This window comes from Diadema antillarum, unplaced genomic scaffold (assembly GCF_040938485.1).
Source record: "Diadema antillarum isolate AM-2024a unplaced genomic scaffold, OU_Dant_1.0 seq00000094_RagTag, whole genome shotgun sequence".
Classification (NCBI taxonomy): domain Eukaryota; kingdom Metazoa; phylum Echinodermata; class Echinoidea; order Diadematoida; family Diadematidae; genus Diadema; species Diadema antillarum.
The window spans coordinates 760,987-775,062 of NW_027271183.1; the positions used below are offsets into that span (position 1 = coordinate 760,987).

A 14,076-nucleotide genomic window follows, 5' to 3' on the forward strand; every position below is an offset into this window, starting at 1 on the left:
CCCTTCAAGTCGACATGACCAAGGTAAGCTATAAGGGGACTTGCACTTGCAATAAAAACAGTTATTGCTCAGTCCCATACACCCATAATTGTGTTGGTACAAAGAGAAAGTAAAACTGCATCTGATAGGAGTTATAGAAATATGTTTACAACATTACTATAATCTAATCTCAATGATAAAAGAAAAAAGGGAGAGAGGGTATAAAGAATATACTTCAAAGGTGTATAGTTGAATATTCACAGCAAATCCATGCATAGAAATGATAGAATAATCTGATCTATAACCAACCAACAAGGTTAACTGATTTTCACTTTAATAGTTGGTATAGTTGTATAAAATAAATTCAATGATTAACAGGATATAGCATGATAGATGTGGTGTAGTACGTGTATCTTCAGTGGCATTTCTATGCAAAGTGTACTATAATTACAAGCTTGTCAAACGCATCTAACGACATTGTGCAAAAATGCAGATCTCCACGCACCTGTCGGGGGAAAAAGAAATATTGCAGCTTCGTGTACCTATTCAATAGCCATTATGCATACAAAGGACAATAATGTTAAAATCGTTACAATCGCCAAATTCACACATTCATAAAAATGCATTAACCGGCTTCTTGTACACACACACACTAATCAAGCTGGGCAATGCAAAAGCATACCTATTTGTTTGCTGTAAGTTTACACAAATGACCCATTATAGAACTCAAGGGGATAAACCAAGCTGGGTTATACACATTTACCTGTACAACATGTACATTACAAATATATACAGACACCACTGACAGTTCATCAAGATACAATTTGTCTTCCATTTGAATGGACACAATCTAGATACAATACAGTGTATACTAAAGACTCTTTTAAAGAGCCAATGCATATCATACAGAGTGATGTACACTGTACAGCTGCAATTGCAAAGAAAATTCACGAGCAGTATCTGTGAGGAGGAGGAGGAGGAGGAGGAGGAGAAAGATGCAGGTGTTGAAAAAGAGGCAAGGGAAGGGGACAAAGTAAGAAAAAGGAAAGAAAGAAGATGAATGGGTAGAAACAAAAGGGGGAAGAAATATGAAATGGAAGAGAAAAGGAGGAATTACATAGGAGAGCAGCAAAGCAGCACAAACAATCATCTAGTCACAATGATGATTATCAGTCACTATCAATGTAAATCATAACATTGACAAATTGCAGTAATGCAATTTTTTTCTTACATGATACACAATCATATCTTTTTTTGGTGTTTTTCATTATTTTCTTTTTTTTAATGTCTTCTATGCATACAATGCACTGAGAAGTTACGCGTATATGAGCACCCACAGTAATTAGTTCATGGTAGTAGTCTGTTGTGGCTGACTTTTAAAGTATACACGAGAGTCATCCTCTCTATAAACCAACATGGCTACGTATTTAACATGCCTTCATTCAAAACATGTCCACTTATCTCAAGCCATCACTATATGCACTTTATCACATTTCCTCCACATCACAGCTGGCTAAAAGAACTGGGGGGGGGGGGGGGGGGGGGGAGGGGGGCTTGCAAAGTAGAGATGGAGGGGGAGAAAAGTGGTAGCAATTGTAAAATGCACATGACAAGGACCACTCGTCAACACAAAAACTAACATTTCTGGAGCAACACTGACAACCATTTTTTTTTATGAAGAGCTAAAATGCATTGCATTTTCAGCAAGTCTCAAGTCAAAATTTTTCGCATAACTTGAGTGAGAAAAAAAATATCAAGTTAGGTTCTTAGAGAATCGCTATGCATAAAAAAATCAGTGTCAACAACAGCAATAAAATTATAATCTAAAGAGGATATAAATATTTTACTTCAAGAAGAAAGAATTGACATAGTAACTCCATCTTCAATGCAAAAAAAAAAAAAAAAAAAATGGACATGGTACTGTGGTGTTTTGGTCACAGAATTTGTAGGACAGTTGCCTGATACCAGCTCTCTCTCTCTCTCAAAAAAAAAAACAACAACAACAACAACCAAAGAGTTCACATATTATTTAAGTTTTCATTTGATAATCCTTAAGGGAATTTTTTTTTTTTTTCATATTTCTACAAATAAAAAAAAAAACTAATGAGAATTACGAGAACTCACTGATTTATAGATGGTGATACAGAATGACTAATAACTCTGATTTTATAGAAAGTGATTAGGGCCAAGTATTCTTCTCTTGACTTCATATCCACAGAAATTAATTCATCATCAGACTTATTATCCGAGACATATTGTGGCAAATTTAAAACAATTTCCCACAGAACGGACAATATACTCTACTCCAACCTCATAACACAGGCATAGAACTCTGTCCTGAAAACAAGCATCAAGGCTTTGCCATGAAATGTAAACCCTTGACCGCCCCACCACACACAGTAGATGAGTGGGGTTAGGTGGGGTAATAAAGAGTTACCCTGTATGTGGTCATCTGCTGATGAATACCCCCCCCCCCCCCCCCCCCCCCGAGCGAAACCCCCCGCCGCCCTCTTGACTCTTATAGTGTAAATATTCAATCTTTGCTCAAATGATGGAATCTGGAGATGAAGTGCAGCTATTGTTCAAGCGCAATCTCGTCCCTTCACGGGGCGACACACAATTGTCGCACAATTCTTTCTTTCTTTTTTAATCGGGCCTGTCAGGTCATGCTACGCTATGAGACAACAATAACCTCTCCACTTTTGTATGCACAGATATACATGTAGTCTTGTCATTTGAACATTCCCTCCATAATTTCACAAGTTGGAGAGTACCGTATTTACTTTCAGCCGTGACCGCCAACAGCCATGTTTTATATCACGAGACATGATACATCATTTTATGCTTCATTATCTCTCTCTAACCATGTGATGAATCATTGTTATGAATGCGCGATTAAAATCAAAGGGAGGAAATAAAAAAAACAAGAACTCGGCCTTCACAATCCTGTCAGCATCATTCATGCATAGTACTTGAAAACAGAGCAAATATCATGTTCTGCATTAATACACCAGACACACTAAAGAAATAACCTTGAATGTGCTACAATTTTGAATGTTTTCCAGATAAAAATCAATAAACTATGACCTCAGAAATTGAAAGTCACCAACCGGTACTGTATATTCAATGACCATTTTTTTTTTACTCATAAAATGGGTTATCATCATATACTTCTGCCGTATTAAACATACAGCATAAAGAATAATAAGGACAAATGATGCGAAAGCCAATGAAATAATACAAAAGCCCTAGCTGGGGTAATGGAAAAAGGTGTACCATTGCAAATACGATTCAAAACAAAGCTCCCGGAAACATCTGGCTATTCCCTTACTTTGTGCTACTAATTCAACGAGAAGCCTATCAATTATAATTTGTTTTGTTTGTTTGTTTGTTTGTTGTTGTTGTTGTTGTTTGTTTGTGTTTTTTTTTGTTTGGTGGGTTTTTTTTTTTTTTTTTTTTTGGGGGGGGGGGGGGATTAATATTTAAGCATTCCAGCATCAAAAGAAAGCATTGATGCAACCAGGTAAAAATTCCCAAAACTAACAGTAGCCCTTTCTTACTAGTATGTGCTTTCCCTGCTTGTTTCAAGAATATGGAAGGTTTATCACTGTTTCACTTTGGTTTAGAGGGGGGAAAAGAAGAGGAAAAAATTCTTATTGGTGAGGTGGTTCATTGGCCTATCTTGGTAATGGGATCTGAGGTGTTCGACATATGCACAATCACTTGATGAAGCCTGCCTTCTATAGGCTAACTACTATATAATCATTACCCAGGTCCCTCCTCTCTCTCTCTTCCCATCATGCCTCATTCCCTTCTGATTATCAGAGACTAATATGCGGGAAATTGGGAGACATCGACGAGAAAGAGAACGTTACCAGATGGCGCCTAAAACACCTCCTCATCACAAACGAATTGACCGCGCAGTGTGGTATGTACAACCTGCTAGTGCATTTTCAATCAGTATAATTTTGTTGGACAGTATTTTGGTCAGAAATTATGTTAAACATGGGATCTTTTCCCCCAGCTTGAAAACTGCTGTATCTTCAGTTTTTACTTTGGTTTCTGGTTGTTGTTTGTTTGTTTGTTTGTTTGTTTTTTGTCTTGTAGTTCATGAGACTTCAAGGGGAAGAGGTCTTTAAACCTTGGGACCCAGTTCCACATGATAAGTGAAGCACATTTTGCATTTGGGTATCTCTCTCTCTATTTGTCAATCTTGATCAATGCTTGTTGATAAGTGCATATTTTTTTATTTTTTTTTACCGCAGAGGACCGCAAATATACCAAAATGTACCACAAACAAAATATAGGAATTAATGTCACTTATAAAAAGGTAACAGAAGTTTGCAAATCGACCAAATACATGTAAATATGAGGTGACTGACTGTCTAGCAGACATAGACTCTGTCATGTTACAGATATTTCAAGATCCAATCGGCATTCCCCAAGAAGAAATTGCCGCATTGTGCAGACGTGACACACATATCATAAATATTCATGCATGGACATTACATATTTCTCCCACAGAGTGTTAAACATTAACACTCTTGGTTCCCTTAGTACCATCACAATAGAGGATACAAATAGGGTGAATACGACGATGCAACAGATGTGAAAATCATCGCAAGCCATTTACAAAATGGCGCACAGGTTAAAGCAAGGTCATCAAGTTGTGTTGTGCAAACACGCTACAGCCTTAATAGGTTGCACAAATGTGCAAATATGCCTACAATGCTAACCAAGAATAATGAGAGTATGAACTATCTTTTAAAGAAGAACCAGCATCAAAAGTCGAATTTGTGTTGTTACACCCAGAGATGAAAGTGGACCCCTATAAACCAGCTCACTTCGTAAACAGGAGATTCTGAAGAATTTGTATTTTAAAAGCTAAACACAGGCAGTGTATAAAGGAGAGGGGTTAATTACACTTCAAAATTTCATACATAGTCCTTCTCATGTGATTAAAAAGAATTGTGAAAATACTGTGAATTTTCTTGCCCATATGGGTTCTCAAGGCTTAAACAGCTCTGATTGTTTCTAACAATACCCAAGCTGTGCAAATCTTACGTATAGCAAACTACTAAAAAAGGAAAATTTGAGCAAACAATACACAATGTATTCATAAAAAAGATCAAGGAGCTTTTGACACCATTCTAAACATGATATGACACAATCTTACAATGCATAATATATCACCATTAGCCTTTCTTGGCAGACTTCATTCAGTATCTCCGACAGCTTGTTAAAATGCCAACTAAATCTCTGTCCTTCTTCCGCTACTTTTGATCGCCATTTGCACTCTAGTTTGCGAATATTTGCAGGCTACTTCTGCTACTTTATACATGGTCAACGCACACACACTGTGCCAATTCTAATGTCAACTCCACTATGTCAGCATGTAATATAGCACAGTTTATACATTCGTCATCTCTTGACATGTTAAACATACAATACATAATGCAATACTTTTCAGAAAATGTGAAAAGAGCAAAAGGAACGGACATCAGAATGGATCTCACCCGGAGAGGATTGAGGTCACTAGGGGTCATCAACGCCCACACAACCATCAACATCGATTTGCTTCATGCTTCCTACAGGAGGGTTCCCCATCATACTTATTTGAGAAGTCATGATGGAACACTGCCTGCAATGCAGTGCCCAAAGGGTCTATACAAATTGCACACACTGTACACGTATGCTATGCATAATCCCATGAAAACACAAAAACTGAGATGATGGGAATAAGAAGAGATAAATAAAAGCTAAAAAAATTGCAATATTAGCAATTACAATTACAACTTCTCCTTTATGGGTTTGAAAACATACATATATTCTCCCAAATATAGTGATTATATAGAAAAAAAAGGGGGTAAAATTCAAACATGAAATTATAAATGATATGATTTGTAAATACTCCAGTGAAAATGTTGAAAATGGACAAATAAAAAACTACTGGAATTACAATGTTGGCAAGACGAGGATATTTTTTACCAGAATGTACACATTCGACATAAATGAATGGTACCAAATATAATTCCTCAAGATAACTAAATATCTTTCAGATAGAAGCAACAGAAGATGTCTGAATCTAGTTTGAGAATATGGAGGATCACTCCTATGCATCCTGTTTTTGTATTTTCATTTCGTTGCATGGCTCGGGCAAGCTTATCTGTTTGGAGACTGTGTCCTCCATAATGGAAGTATATTAGCTTCTCCATTTGTGCAATAGATCTTGACCCTTTGGGCATTCCATACTGGCTGATGCACGACGGTGTTACATAAACTGCACATCCGACCCAACCCTCACTGAACTCTTCTTCACTACATCATCTTTGAGGGGAACACTGATAAATGCAGACGCAGCAAAAATGGAAAGCATCACGTTCCATCGGAAGCGAATATAATGAAGTAAATAGTGACAAATAAAAACCCCTGCTCCTCGCTTTAATTAGGGGTTTGAGAGTACTTGCAGGGAAAAAAATATCTGGAAAAAATCTGAAACTTATTGAAAAAAAGTCTGAAGTGCATTAAACTACAAGCATTTCAATGCATTTGAACTGCAAAAAGAGTCTGACAGAGTGGATTTTTAGTAGAGTAAAAAAAAAATCTGAAATCAGATTACACTCTGAACTCTCACATCCCTGTTTAGTAGGGGTAATATGAGTAGTTGGACCTGCGCATTGCCTCCCGCCGCGCCACATCCAGGGCGAGGCGGCGGTCATACAGCTCCTGCTGCTCCCGCTTCTCCGCCTCGCGCTGCTTGGCCTCCTGCTGCCGCTGACGGAGGCGCATCTGCTCCAGGTACTGCTGCTGCTCCTGGTTCTGCAGCTCCCGGGCAATCTGCTGGTCGGTGGCCTCCAGCTGTGGCGGCAAGCCAACCCGACAACGAGGAGAAGCGAATCCAGGCACAGAGAAGAGCGGAAGGAAAGAACAGAGACAAAGATTGCACATTAGAGCTTATTGCCCCTCACAGACCTTTCATACTAGAGACATCACTAGACATGCCATTTTCAATCAATGGTATTTTCACCTACCCCCCACCAACACTTCTCCCAGAGTTTGGCCATTAATGTCCAGCAGGACCAAACCCTGTACGGTAAGATGATGAGACATTTCCAACGAAAGGTCATCACGAAACAAACACAATTAAATACTGTAAAACACAACATTTTCGCGGCATAAAATTTTCACGAATGGGAGCCGACAGCCTTATTCACAGAATGAAATTTTTGTGAGTTGCCTCTAACATTCAATGCGTATAGTGTAGACAAGATCTTTAGCGTGCACTTTAATTTCGTGAAACTCGGCTGCCGCGAAAATCGCGAAATTAAAATGCAAGCGAACATTCCAGTACAACGACCTTGACCCCATCTGCGTGCATTCTGCATTGGGACATCTACATCACTCGACCATGAGAACACACCGAGTGGGTGTGTTTAGCAGCAATCAAAGCACCGGAAGACTGACCAGTTTGTCATTTAGGAGACTACAAATGAAAATGTTTCTTTACACTTTCAAGCACATGACAAGCTGACAACAAACATTCTGTCAAAATATTTTCTTTCTAAATGTTAAAATTATCCAAGGAGAAAGGGCACCGATCCCCTGAAATTATAAAACTCAGGTGAAACTGCATTTCAAACTCTCTCTTGTGATAACCACATTAGAATTTCCAACAACTAAAAAAAAAAATCACACCGGAGATATGTGATAAAGTAGGCTTTAGTGAGGTCCCCAAAGTATGTACCATGGATTGTCACTTTGAATGTACTGCTCGTTACAATTTGAGCATTCACCCAGTTTTAGTCAAAATTTTTGCTGATCTGCCATCTTCAAACCCCATCCATGTCATTATAAAACAAGCGCCTGACAGTCAAGATGAGCTCAGTTTGGTTGAATAGAGACGAGGCTCTATGTGTTATCTTTTGCCGGTTTACTCGTTTGTTATTTCCTTCTTCTTTTCAAGGGGAAGGGGATGGAAGAGAAGGGATATTAAAGTGCAGCTGATTGGAGAGGGAGTTGAGCCGGCTGACCTTGAGGCTATCTCCAAGTAGCCAAATTCCATGGTCGATCCTATGTTCTTCAGCACAATAATATTCTTGGGCAAGAGAAGTGGAGTAGGAGTGGACAATGGAGTTCTTGTGTGCCATCTGGGTGGGTAGGGGCACCACTGATTTGGGGGTTTGATTTTGTTTGTAAGTATCTTGGGGGAAGGGGTTTCAGATATTCTTAGGTAAAGCTGGCAGGAAAGAAAGTGCTGGGCATCTCACCATTTGTTGTTTGCTGGCCACTGTTGGCTGCAATCCCCTCACCTCGCGCCCAACGGTGCCTGGGTGGTGCACTGCACCATGGTCTGCATACTGGAGCCCCACGGCACCAGCGGTGGCACCGGCAGTGGCACTGGTAGAGGCCCCGTACCTGTAAACGGGGTCCACGCCGTAGTAGGAGTCCTCCGTCGGGTCGGGCCAGGGACGGCGGGCACCCTTGGCACCCTGTCCACCGGCCGATGTGGGGGGCAGGGGGGCACCCCAGTCCTGCTGGTGGTGGCTAGGTTGCCGACTGTACCGGGCCAGGCTCCTCTCTTGAAGCTGTATCGCAGGGCTCTCAGGCAACATGAAAGCATTCTGAGTGACAGAAAGAGAGATTGATAGAAAGAGGAAAACACAATATAACATAGACTTAACTGGCCACTGGCTGGACATCATACCTACCACAGCTAACCCACTGTGATGCTCAATCGCTCTCAACTGCTCTGGAACAATCTCTCCCGACATGAAAGATGATTACTTTACCAACATTTCCTCGGAGTCTCATCGGCAGTCTTTCACTTGCAATGATGAGGGATAAACCATTTTTATTTCTATATAACCTCAGTACCAATTTTCTTTCACTTGCTTACTTCATAATTTGGATAATCAAAAATATCGACATTGATCTAATGGCCTATCAAGATCTTCTATACACACTAGTAAATTTCACAAACACGTGGACAATGAGTGGCAGTTAACTGAATACCTATTGTGGTTCCCACAGCAGTCTAGATCTCCCAGATACATGTAGCAAGAATCATTGGTTAGATAGTCATTCCTGATTTGCTATTTACTTATCGCTGCTTTTCTAAAAGACGACCATTACGACACGTCCATTCCACAGGCGTTGGTTAATTTGGATACTTCTTGTAACACACTGGTTAGGCATGGCCCATCTCTTGTCCCTGTTTTAATCACTTACTACCCATAATGATAATAATCATTATAATAATAATAATAACAAAAATTATAATAAGATCTTCTTGATCATAGGTAGCCTCTTCAGTGCTGACACTGCTCTACCAGACGGCTCTACCAGACGGCCCTACCATTAAAATAACACTGATGTCGCCAGGAACCTACTCTGACAATGGGGTCGAGAGGGACATGGTGGATAAAAACATCTCGTCCAAGAACATATGCACTGGACTGGATTCAAACTTGTGTCCTCCGATTGACAGTAAGGAGTCTTATCCACGATGCCACAATGCCTAAGCTAGTGCCTCAGTTAAAAGATAACCACTGAAAGAACATCACACTGCAAATGATTCTCAGCTTGGTTTGCTTCAAGCGGCATTATGTAAGTGGCATCGGGTCAAAAGTTCAGCCCACTGGCCAGTCAAGTTCTCCCGGAGGACAAACCACCGAGACCACTGACAGCTGGCTAGATCCTCATCCATTCATTCACTCACCACGGAGGTGGGAGGCTCAGCACGCGTAGTGCTGGGACCGCCGTGGTTGCAGATGGAGTGGTGGTTCTCCCGCCCTGGCAGCATGTTCTCCAGTGCCTTTTCCTCTATGTCCAGCATCAGAGTGTTTCGGGCATGCTAGGTGGGTAAAAGGGGGGAAAAAGCAATGATTAAGTGTCAAATCCGTATAAAAAAAAACAAACAAACAGAAAAAAATTTGGCTTGATTGAAACCTTGATGAAATGTGGCACAAATCCTTACTAAAACTAGAAATGTCGCTACAGCGACTGGTGTATGCCTCCGCCATAATGCATGGTTCTCCTAGGTCTATAGTACAATGTCTTGACAATGTGTGATGACACTTGGCAAAATATTAAAATGACAGGTTTGCCACAAATGTGCTGAATGTTCATTTTCCTAGAACTAGGTTCAATTGGATGAATGATTAAAACGTCAGAGTGCAGGTATTTGGGGAACTGATGATTTTTACTTGACTTTGACCCTTTTATAAGTTTATGCATTGAGTAATTTTCAAGGTATTGAGAAAAAGCATAATTTCAGTATCAAATGGTAAAATAGTATTATCTAAACCTGGCCTTTGACCTTTGACCTCACAGTTCCAAAGAGAATCACTGTTAGGTAGAACATGCATAAATATGTAAGTTTCATGATAATACCTTGAGTTACTTTTGAGACACCATATGGAGGAAAAAGTGCAATTTAGCACTTTCACTTGACCTTTGACCTTTGACCTTTTGGCAAGAAACTTCCCACAGAATATATATTGGGTTATACATGCATACATCAAGTTTTTCAAAAATCCTTCAGGCATTGCATAAATATAAGGAAAGTAGTGATATTTTGAGGAGTTGACCTTGACCTTTGACCCCCTGACCTTTGACCCATGACCCCCAACTTCCCTAGATAATCACTGCCCATCGGTACATGCATATATACTAAGTTCCATGAAGATAACTTGAACCATTTGCGAGATATGGAGAAAAACATGAAATTTCAACCTTTTTTCACAAAATAACCTGTGACCTTTGACCTTTGACCTTTGACCTGTGACCCGTGACCCTAAAATCCAAACAAAGTATCATCCCCCCAGGATATACCCTCATACCAAGTTTGATGCAAAACCACCTCATGGTTCTTGAGATATCAACAAAAACAAAACGGGACGGACGGACGGACGACCCGAAAACATAATGCCTCCGGCCACTTCGTTGGCGGAGGCATAAAAAAATAGTGTGGTTAGAGCAGGACAACAATGTTCTTTAATTTTCTTGTATTCTTGGGTTTTTGATTGGGGGGGGGGGGGGATTGGGGTGATGGGGGGGGGGGAGGAGGTGGAGGCAGGAGGGGCAAGGGAAGGTCCCAGGCCTACCTTGACAGTCTCCTTGGCTTGGATCTGCTGGCTGACTTGGTCCAGCGCCTGTTTCAGCTTCTCCTCAGCCCTCGGGTCACACTCCACAAGCTTGGCCACATTCTGCTCCCAGTCACTGTTCACCAATCACAATACGGGAAGAGACAGAAATTAACAAGAGACGCAAACAAATTGAAAACTATGTGCAAACAGCACAACTTAATAATAGTGATAAAATACATAAAATGCATATATGGAGTGGATGTGAATGACAAGTTGTTGAAAAATTGCACAAGCAGCAGACTTTGTGTTAGTCCCCCAAAAAAAACTTACAATGGGTACGTCTGACCAAATTTTCTTTCAAACGCCATGATTTCTCAATATATCAGAATAGGTAAAATAGGGAAAGAGTAAAGTGCTCTTAGGGGGATAAATAAAAGTTGCACTGATAACATTCATAAAGTCACATTATGTAGATGAAGAAAACATATAACAAGAGATTACACTCACTCCTGATACAGTAAGTCTGTATCACTACTCTCAGAGGTGTCTCTGAGAAACTTGTCCTCAAACGGTGCCACACAGTAACCCTCTCCATTGGAGGTCTGGAAGCCGGGTGCCACCTGGCAGTCCTGCATGGTCATGTTGACGGGTGTAGTGTTCTCCTCCATACCCGCACTGACCTTCAGCGGTCCTGTGTTCCTGCCCATGGAGCGGGCCGACCTTGAGGCCGTCTCCGAGTAGCCAAAGTCCATGGACGTGCCCGTCTTCTTTGGCACGATGTCCTTGGGCAGACGTGAGTACAGGTGGAGGATGGGGTCCTTGTGGGCCAGCTGGGCGGGCAGGGGCACCGGAGGGTAGGAGGTGATGGGGCCGGAGCTGTTCTGGCCCTCCTCCCTCCGCTCCATCTCCAGCTGAATCTTGGTGCCGCGCTCGAAGTGGCTGCAGCCCGCCCGCTGGTCCTGCTGCTTGACCTGGTTCAGTGTGCGCTTGAGGTCGTCCATGGACATGTCCTTGAAGTCCTGCATGGTGTGGGTGCCCTGCACCGGGGCCTGCTGCTGCTCCTCGGTCTCGTTTGCCGAGACATGGCGCACCAGCACCTTGCTGTAGGTCATGGTGTAATTGGTAGCTGTCTCCTTCACGGCTTTTCCGGTGTTCGGGGTGAAGAGCGAGGTGCTAGTCCAAGGGTTGTAGCTCCCTTGGGACGAGACATCGCCCTCTGACCTATCCTCCTGCCCGTTGCTGTCAAAGGCGCTCTCTTTGCTACTGTCCGTCGCTAGGGGAACCTCTGCATCGACGTCGATGCCATTGTTCCGATGATCACAGTCATCGTCGTCATCGTCATCGGTGATGCCCTTGAACTGAATGCCCAGGGACGAGGCCGAATTGGGAGGGGAGAAAGACATCGGCCAGATGACGCCACTTGATGTCTGGGATGTTAGCTTTGTCAGCTTAGGAGTAGACGATGCGCTTGGTGTCGTTGGGGAATTATCTACATCACCTTGCATCTCGTCCAGCTTATTCACCAAGTAATCTTTCTTCTCCCTGAGCTCAGTAAGACTTGGTCCCTGTAAACAACAGAGAGAGAGATAGAGAGGCTAAACAAAAGTTAAAGCATTGCTGAACCTATCAAAACAAAATACATAATTTTTGTATGTCAACATGTTATCTTGCTTCAATGGCACACAATTAAAATTGTCAAAGGAAAGAAGTAGTCCACATTGTGTCAAGAGTTAAGTACTGCACAGTGGCGTTGGGCACAGCTGAATAAGATTCCACCCAATAAAACTTTGCACCAGGTAGGTAATCATTGTTGGCCCTACATTGGTAGCCCCTTTAAAAGGCAAAAACACTACATTCTCTCAGAATATTACAGTAGCATTTGTCAAATTTTTGCTTACACTACCTTCAAGTTAAACAGAAAGGTGAGCCAATCTGTTCTCTGATTTCAACCACCCCCTCCTCATCCACCCCCACTGCATAACATTTCTTTCCCTTGGCTCGCGACAAAAAAAAAACTTTTCTCGGAGTTAATCAATAGGGAAAGGAAATCAAGACAAAACTGTATTAATACATTTATAAGTCACTGCATTCACAAGACAAGGGATTTCCTCTCCTTAAATCTCCAAAGACACTTTGCCACAAAAATGACACTTGCATTTTGCTGATACTGCCATACAATTTGTATGGATTATGATGCACAAGACTTTGTTGGTTTGGGTAGTTCGCTTCATCAAAGTGAATTGACCTCCAAGCTACCCAGTATCAAGTCTGAGCGACAACTTCCGCAGATTATTTTCTGCGTTTCCTAAATCTGTATTTTCGGTGAGTGCAACAAGCTGTAACAAAGTTTCTCGCCATAGTGGAAGCCAGGACCCAATAAAGACATTTGCATACTAAATGCATAACTAATACTTGAAAAAAAGAGAAAGAGGAACATTGACATTAAAACACACACACACACACACACACACAGATCAGAGAAAATGATCTCACGAATGCAGGCGGCACAAACCCACCCTTTCAACTTTGAGCGGATGCTTCGGGGGGTGGCACTTGCTTGGAGGGCCTGGGCTTGCCGTGATGAAGGTTGTCCTCCGGCGAGTCCGCATAATCCGACCGGCCCTGGCTCGGTATCAGGAGTGGGGCCGATGCAGCAGGCCCCTGATGCAGAGCAGTCTGCCCGTGAGCGTGCTGATCGTACAGGGAGTAGTAGTCTGGGCGAGGGTCCCGCCACCTTCGATCAAAAGGAGCACCAAAGTGGTCATGACGTAATGATAAAACACTTGGAATGCCTCTCCCTATAACTCGATCACGAATCTAAGATAGCAATGGTCCATCATTGATATACATTTGTGTGTGTGTTTTTACCTGGCAGACATAATGCTCGCACCTTAAATGTTAACTATTTTATCAAGTTTACACACTGTAGCCCAAATATATACCAGGAACACGTAGGTCAAAAGTCACTTACGTAGTCTGTATCTAATAAGCACAAATAAGTCATACCTTT

At 41.7% G+C, this 14,076-nt stretch overlaps 1 pseudogene; it reads right to left on the reverse strand.

Annotated features, from left to right (window-relative positions):
• Positions 1-5,934: 5,934 nt before the first annotated feature.
• LOC139726642 (uncharacterized) overlaps positions 5,935-14,076 on the reverse strand; it is a 46,190-nt pseudogene continuing 38,048 nt past the window's right edge.